The following is an 8,292-nucleotide window of genomic DNA, read 5'->3' as shown; positions in this document are numbered from 1 at the left end:
GGATGCTGTTCAGTGGGACTTTCTTATTGAAAAATTCGTAAGGGTTCCAAGGAACCCAGTGTCTCGCCTACTTTTGCTGTTAATCGAAGACTCAACAAAAATGAGGAAAAACATCAATAAAAGTTTCCCTCTCGATACTGTCTTTTGATTGAAAGAAGCTTCCAAGTTTGGGAAAAAAAATCCAGGATAATTTATGAATCTAATAAATGTTTTATAAACTTTAACTGCAGACTGTATGTAATGTTAACTGGAAGAAAAACTAAGAAAAATACGGAAAAGGTGATTTTTTTTTTTGCAAAATTTACTTCTGAATAATATCTTATGATCAGAAACAAGCTTTTGTCTAAGTTTGGTAGAAATCCAGGATAGTTTAAGAACATTTATTTATAAAAAATTTAAAAACTTAAACCACAGAGTGAATGTTTTGTTTCGTTTTGTTTCTGGCAAAAAAACTAAGTCCATTTATAAGTAAAATACGGAAAAAATGGAAATTTATTTTTACAAAATTTACTTCTGAATACTTTCTTATGATCATAAACAAGCTTCTGTCCAAGTTTGGTATAGTTTAAGAAAGTTATTAAAATTTCAAAAACTTTAACCACAGAGTGAATATTTGTGGACGCCGCCGCCGACGACGACGGAATGTAGGATCACTTAGTCTCGCTTTTTCGACTAAAGTCGAAGGCTCGACAAAAAGGATATAAAGACGATCAATTTTCTAAATACAGTGTAAAACTATTTATATAAACATATTATGATTATTATTGTCATCAACAGAATAATAAAAATATGAAAATGTAGAACTGAAACTGATCCCATTTCAATTTTAAATATTAACAGATAGATTAAAACACTTATTTAAAAATAAAGTTATTAATTTTATTAAATACATGTATATACATTATATGGATTCAAATCACAAGACAAAGTTATACTTACCACAACATATTTGGCTTCCATGTTGGTGTCATTCGTATTTGTTTAAAAAAGAAGATGTGATATGATTGCCAATGAGACAACTTTTCACAAGAGACGAAACGGACTCAGACATTAACAACTATAGGTCACAGTACGGCCTTCGAATACTAGCAAAGCTGTTAGGGTATAGTCAATTATGAAGGCCCCAATACTTTAAATGTAAAACAGCGCAAACAAGAAAACTAACGGTCTAATTCATGTACAAAAAAATGAACGACCAACAAATGTGTAAGTTAACACAGCAACAAATGACAACCATTGAATTAAACGGGAGCTTTACTTGGGACAGTGGTGTGCATTTGTAACAGTGCAACATTAGAACTAACTATAAATATCATTTGAAAAGGCTTAAATCATCATATGGATACAAATAGAAATACAACTGCAGAGTGAACGTGGCCGGGTACAGTACTTGTACATCCCAACAACAAAAATACATTAAGTATAGATCTGAGAGTATTCGCAGCTACTGACATCTATTTCAAAGCTAAAACTTAGAGAAGTGGCTGGACAGTAGGAATGCAAATAAAAACAAAAAAATAGCAAAGTGTCTAGATTGTAAATAAAGGCAACAGTAGTATACCGCTGTTTGAAATTACAATATCTCTATCCAAAATGAACTTGGCCCAGTAGTTACAGAGGAAAATATTTTGTAAAAATTAACAAAATTAACAAAATTTATGAAAATTGTTAAAATTAACTATAAAAGTGCAATTACTCTACAAGGGGTCAATTGACCATTTTTGTCATGTTGACTTATTTGAATGTCTTACTTTGCTGTACATTATTGCTGTTTACAGTGTATCTCTATCTATAATAATATTCAAGGTAAGATCCAAAAACGGCAAAATTTCCTTAAAATAACAATTTAGGGACAGCAACCCAACAATGGGTGGTCTGATTCAACTGAAATTTAGGCATACAGATCTTAACCTGATAAACAATTTTACCTGTGTCAGATTTGCTCTAAATGCTTTTGTATCAGAGATATAAGCCAAAATCTACATTTTAACCCTCTGTTCTATTTTTAGCCATTGTAGCCATCTTGGTTGGTTGGCCGAGTCAACGGACACAACTTTAAAACGAATACCCCAATGATGATTGTGGCAAAGTTTGGTAAATTTGGCCCAGTATTTTCAGAGAAGATTTTTGTACAAGTTAGGCAACGAACGACAGACACCAGATGCAAAGTGATTAGAAAAGCTGACTTGGCCCTTCTGGAAAATCTCCAGACTTAAAATCTTTTAAAAACATTCTCCCTAGAACAGTTTACATAATTTCAACCAAGCTCTAAATTTCGCGGGTGTGTTCTAGTAGTACTGAAAACCATACCAAAAATCAATAAACCATGAAAATGAGGTTGAGAGACGCATAAAAACTGCAAAACTGACATGTACCCCTAACAATCATTCCATACAAAACAAAGTTGAACTAACGATTTCTGTATCAGAGAAACGGACCTTCACCTTGATCAATGATCCATAAAATGAGGTTGAGGACAGGTTCACCCCATCTGGCAGGTAAACGTTGCAAGGAATTCATATACAAATTATAGTTATCCTATTACATAAATGTATTTGTAATATGTTGGAAATTAACTTTACATATTTTTTCAAGTAGTTAGTTGCTCAACCTTGAAAATGAGAACAAGGACAATGGACATGTAACATACCGGACCTTCATCACATGAAGTATAGTCTACCTTCTGAAATCTTTAAAACAAATACAGGATTTTCTGCTTGTGAAGATGACCTTTGGCTGTTTTCTGCTGTTGTCTCACTGACTGTTTCCATTCTTAATTTTATTACAAGCCAGGCAAAATAAAAATATTTGTGTGGTTTCAGTTACATTCTTTTCAAAAAAAGGGTCGGTAGGTCAGCACTTTTTTTTTTAATTTTAATTTTGGATTGTCAAAATCTGGAAAATAATCATTATCGACTCCTAGGAGTCAATATTAAGAATTGAACGATGGACAGTCAGTGCGTGATTTTTTTCTTGCTACCTGATTGGAAGATATTACGAGACGTGAATAATCAAAGTTTATTGATTGGTTAGGACAATCCAAACCTAGTAAATGTCCTTCAATCCCGCAGAGTATCGGATTTGTCCTCTCTATTTTAGCAATTAGATTTTGCCTGGTCATTAATCATGCATATTCATGATATTGGTACACAGGTCTCTTTTATCTATAAATAGTTGAATCTTCTGGAGTTTCGTAAACAACAATGTTAAACAATATATACTACTTCATAACGTGTGACCTCACGTGTGTGGTAAAATTTGTTGATTGATGCATGTGGCTATTCTTGTAAATGAATTAATCTACAAAGCGAGAGCACTTTCCATTTTCATCAGCTAAGAGTCGACTAGCCCTTTTTGAAAGGCTAATGCTGGTGTGTCTACTACATTTGAAAATGCCTGTACCAAGTCAGGAATATGACTGTTGTTGACCATACGTTTTAGATGGGTCTAAGCTAGGGACGGTTGGGTAACTGGAACCACACATTTATTTTTATTTAGCCTTATAAACATATTGCAAGACAAGCTTAACAGCACACTACAGCACTGAAGACTAAATAAAACCAAAGTGAACTTTTTATCATTTATTTCAAATTGTACATCCATTATAAAGATTTAAGGTCACATCAATGGTTTTACATGATAAATCTATCAACATAACTCTATTTTTAGCAATTTTATCACAGTATATTTATATAGAATCACTTTCAATTACTATTTATTTGTGCCTGTATCATTTCATACAAGAGTAATTCCCCCTCAGTACATTAAACATCCTATTCTATGATTTTCTAACCAATAAATTAGTTAATGACATCCAAGATATTTGTTCCCCCCCCCCCTCCATTTTGTAACTATATTTAATTGTGTTATATTTTATTGTGTTCACCTTGATACAGGAAAAAACAGAGTCCAACATAATTATCATGAGAATAGTTCTCAAAGCATAATTGTTTCTGGTGTAAATCAAGGTCCGGATAAAAATGCCAGACTGACTTCACCAAGATAAACTTTAGGACAGAAACAAAATTCGTCAGTTATAAACATTATAATCTTTACAACCTTCATCCTTTATCCTGTCTCTTGAACCAACACCTGATGGGTACAAATGAATAAACACGGTGGTTATATGTAAAATTAATCACAAAGCTTACAAAATGAAAATAAGCAGCATTGAGGTTTGTTCCAATATACATGGTACCTTAGGAAGGCACAACAAAAACAGATTAAGCACAAATAGAGACAATCTTAGAAATTCATTGTACCAAAAAGTATTTGTCATCTACCAATAGAATAAATTTAACACCCTTTACCTATACAGTAACTATTTCAGGAGAATGTCATTAACATAAAAGTTCTTCAGCTGTCTGACCTATATAAACAAACCAGTAGTAACATAATTCAGTCATATAATATATACAATTACATCAAAACATGTTGATTGCCATTAATTATTACAATGACCTTTGACCTAGTGATGTGACCTTTTGCTGCCTACAACAAAATAAAGCTTAATATATGGAGAGCCAAAAATACAAAAAAAGTATGATGTGTTGTTATTCATGTACAAATTCTAAATTCCTTAAAAAATTGAACCTAAATCAGCTTAAACAAGTACTTAATAAATGGCTTTGATCAAGGTTCCACTACCAATAGGTTAAAAGTGTCAAAATCTACAAAGTGTGTCTTTTTCTTGACAAGAACATCATCCATTTATAAAGCTGTTTAAGCCAGTCAGATCAAATTCATTAAGCAATATTATTGCAAAAAAAAGTCAGTGAATGAAATGATTAGGAAAAAATATTCAAATTTTGATACTCAAACCCTAATGTCCGATTTAAATTCCTCTTTTCAGAAAAAAAACCCACATTAACCCTATATTTTTTTGCAAAGTTTTGCCACCATTGTAATATCAAACAACCTTCCATCAACAATTCTAATATTTTCTTGAAAGTGAAATAATTCTAGTTTTATTTCCCAGAAAACAAAGACTTTCTACATGTACCTACACCATATGACATACAAAGACACTATAGCCAAGAATAAACATGATAGAACGGTGGAATTGGGACTCTCATTTTCATCTTTACAATATTTTTGTGGAAAAAGAGCTGAAAAGTTCAAACTATTTAGAACTTAGTAAGCGTGACATTGTAGACTCATTTATTAATTTGTTCAACATGTTACTTATCAAAGAGTCACGACAAAAGACTCCCGGAAGTAACAGATTTATAGCAGGGCTTCCAACAAAAGACTCATGTCATATTATACATAACATTGCATACATAGTCATCGGACCATCTCAAAACCTAGCAGTTTTTTCATAAATAAAAAAATCAACTTTTGTCTTTAAATGCTTTTCAAATAATTTTGAATTCATATGCTGTTACATAACAACAACATTTCAGTGTTTTTTCTCTGAACAACAATAAAGGAAAATGTAATCACATTAATTTGCCGTATAAACAGCTCAGTTTTGAGATGATCACACAATTTGCCATTTTATTTATTTATACATCATGATTAATTACAGCAGTAATAAAAACAAAAAACAAAAGACAAGGTACCATTTCACAGTTTGTGTAATACTTAGTCATACAAGAATTATTTCCCTTCAATTGACTTTATCGTGAACATTTGTATGGAAGTTTAAGTTATAGATCTACAAATTGCTGCAGGTTTATTTTGTGCTTTTATCATTTCTTTAAGATGGTCCAAGACCACAATTGTCGTCCCTTGATTTTCGTTGTTCAGAAATATAGTTCCTAGTGTTGACAGTGGGCTACTTGCCATTAATTTTTATACCCCTTCCAAATTTACTTCTCCATGTTTAATGCCTCAAATTGCTAAAACTGTCCATATTTTGAGTTAGAGCCGATGAAGTTTTCTATAATTTGTCCCAAAAGTAGTAAAACACACTGTAAAAATTTCATTGAGAAAGCGCAGGTGGGATTTTTTTAATTTTCATTTATCTTCTAAAAGAAATGCACTATGAAATAATTGAGGTCTTGGACCACATATCTGAAATATTTTTTGTAATTTTTGTACCTGCACTACTGAAATTAAACCAGTCAAAAGATATGGAATAATTTGCCTACCTCCCATCACTTATTTTTCAGCATGTAGTTGAACCAAGTATTATTCTTTTGAAACCAATAGAAAAACTGCCCAACACTGTAGACATTTGGCCATTTCAAATAATATCTTGTGACTAATTACCACAAACATTGAAACCATACATTTTGTACAATTCAAAAACACACGAACAAAAATTGTTCCATGCTTAGGTAAAATTCATTTTAAAATTTAACAAAAAACATCATGTATATAAGATATTGGTAAAACAAAGATCTCAATATTTTAAAATGAGAATAAAATAATAAAATCAAACTGCATAATATAAGAACAATATAAGAACAAAAAAGGCAACAAAAATAAAATTCCTTCAACATGTATAGTAAATATAGTAAATATAATTGCTCAACTGGTTAACATTGTTTTTGTACATTTTCACTTGAGAATAAATTCTGTGCTAATTATGGCCAAATTAACCTATAAATATAATCATAGATGCTGAACGGGTGAGGGGGATATAAATTATTCAACCAGACCCAGTTGACAACTTAAATTGACGATTTGTAGGAAGATGGACAGTATTTCTAATAAATATACTTGGTGATGGTAGTCATGTAAAGAAAATCAGAAGTAGAAATATAAGAAACAAGTCTTCACAATAATTTCCTGCATTAGAATCAAAATTATGAAAAACATGTTCAGAAATTAGAGAAGGTAATTTATAGCTTATCAATTTTAGGGGAGAAACAAACACTCTCATTTATAGCTGATCCTACATTTGGGAAAGGGAGCAATATAAAAAATTCGTAAGGGTTCCGCAGAACCCAGTGTCTCGCCTACTTTTGCTGTTAATCGCAGACTCAACAAAATGAGGAAAAACATCAATAAAAATTTCCCTCTCGATACTGTCTTTTGATTGAAAGAAGCTTCCAAGTTTGGTAAAAAATCCAGGATAGTTTATGAATCTAATACATGTTGTATAAACTTTAACTGCAGACTGTATGTAATGTTAACTGGAAGAAAAACTAAGTCCATTGATAAGTAAAATACGGAAAAAGTGAATTTTTTTTTTACAAAATTCACTTCTGAATAATATCTTATGATCAGAAACAAGCTTCTGCCTAAGTTTGGTAGAAATCCAGGATAGTTTAAGAACATTATAAAAATTTTAAAAACTTTAACCACAGAGTGAATGTAATGTTTCCTCGCAGAAAAACTAAGTCCATTTATAAGTAAAATACGGAAAAGTGAAATTTATTTTTACAAAATATTCTTCTTGATACTATCTTATGATCATAAACAAGCTTCTGTCCAAGTTTGGTACAAATCAAGGATAGTTTATGAAAGTTATTAAAATTTTTAAAACTTTAACCACAGAGTGAATGTAATGTTTCCTCGCAGAAAAACAAAGTCCATTTATAAGTAAAATACGGAAAAAATGGAATTTTATTTTTACAAAATTTACTTCTGGATACTTTCTTATGATCATAAACAAGCTTCTGTCCAAGTTTGGTAGAAATTCAGTATAGTTTAAGAAAGTTATTAAAATTTCAAAAACTTTAACCACAGAGTGAATATTTGTGGACGCCGCCGACGACGACGACGACGACGGAATGTAGGATCGCTTAGTCTCGCTTTTTCGACTAAAGTCGAAGGCTCGACAATAACCAGTTGGTGGTGGCATTTTCCTTCGTAGATTTTTATTTAAGAATCAAAGGTAAAAAAAAATGTTTTATTATGGGTGTCTAAAGAAAGTGAAGGGAAGGCCATGGATTTATTTCTGTAACAGTCATTTCATTATTCTTTAAAAATTTAAAAAAAAAAAAAAAAATAAAATATTTTCAAGCATTTTGGCCAATTATCAACATGCAGAATTTCAATTAAGAATATAATAAAAATATTCACAATGACTTCCTTAAAAATAACTTTCTACCTAAAATAACTCTGCTCAATTATATATACATTTTATCAGAGCAGAAAGCCAAACAAAATTCAACATTACACAAACAAGTTTTTGGCATGGTAAGCCTGTTGCATCTGTTTAACAATAAAATATAGGTTTTTTTAAAATCTTGATGTCAACAAATAATTCTTTTAAAAAAAAGGTACTGACTTATTCAGTTAAAAATATATCAAGAATTTGTCAACATGGCCTTATCACTTTTAAATTTGGAAGACAAAAAAAGGTTTGCAATAGATTCTTTAAAAGAGTTTTCCTCT

The sequence above is a fragment of the Mytilus galloprovincialis genome, chromosome 11, assembly GCF_965363235.1.
Source record: "Mytilus galloprovincialis chromosome 11, xbMytGall1.hap1.1, whole genome shotgun sequence".
In the NCBI taxonomy this organism is placed as follows: domain Eukaryota; kingdom Metazoa; phylum Mollusca; class Bivalvia; order Mytilida; family Mytilidae; genus Mytilus; species Mytilus galloprovincialis.
This window is presented reverse-complemented; position numbering follows the sequence as displayed.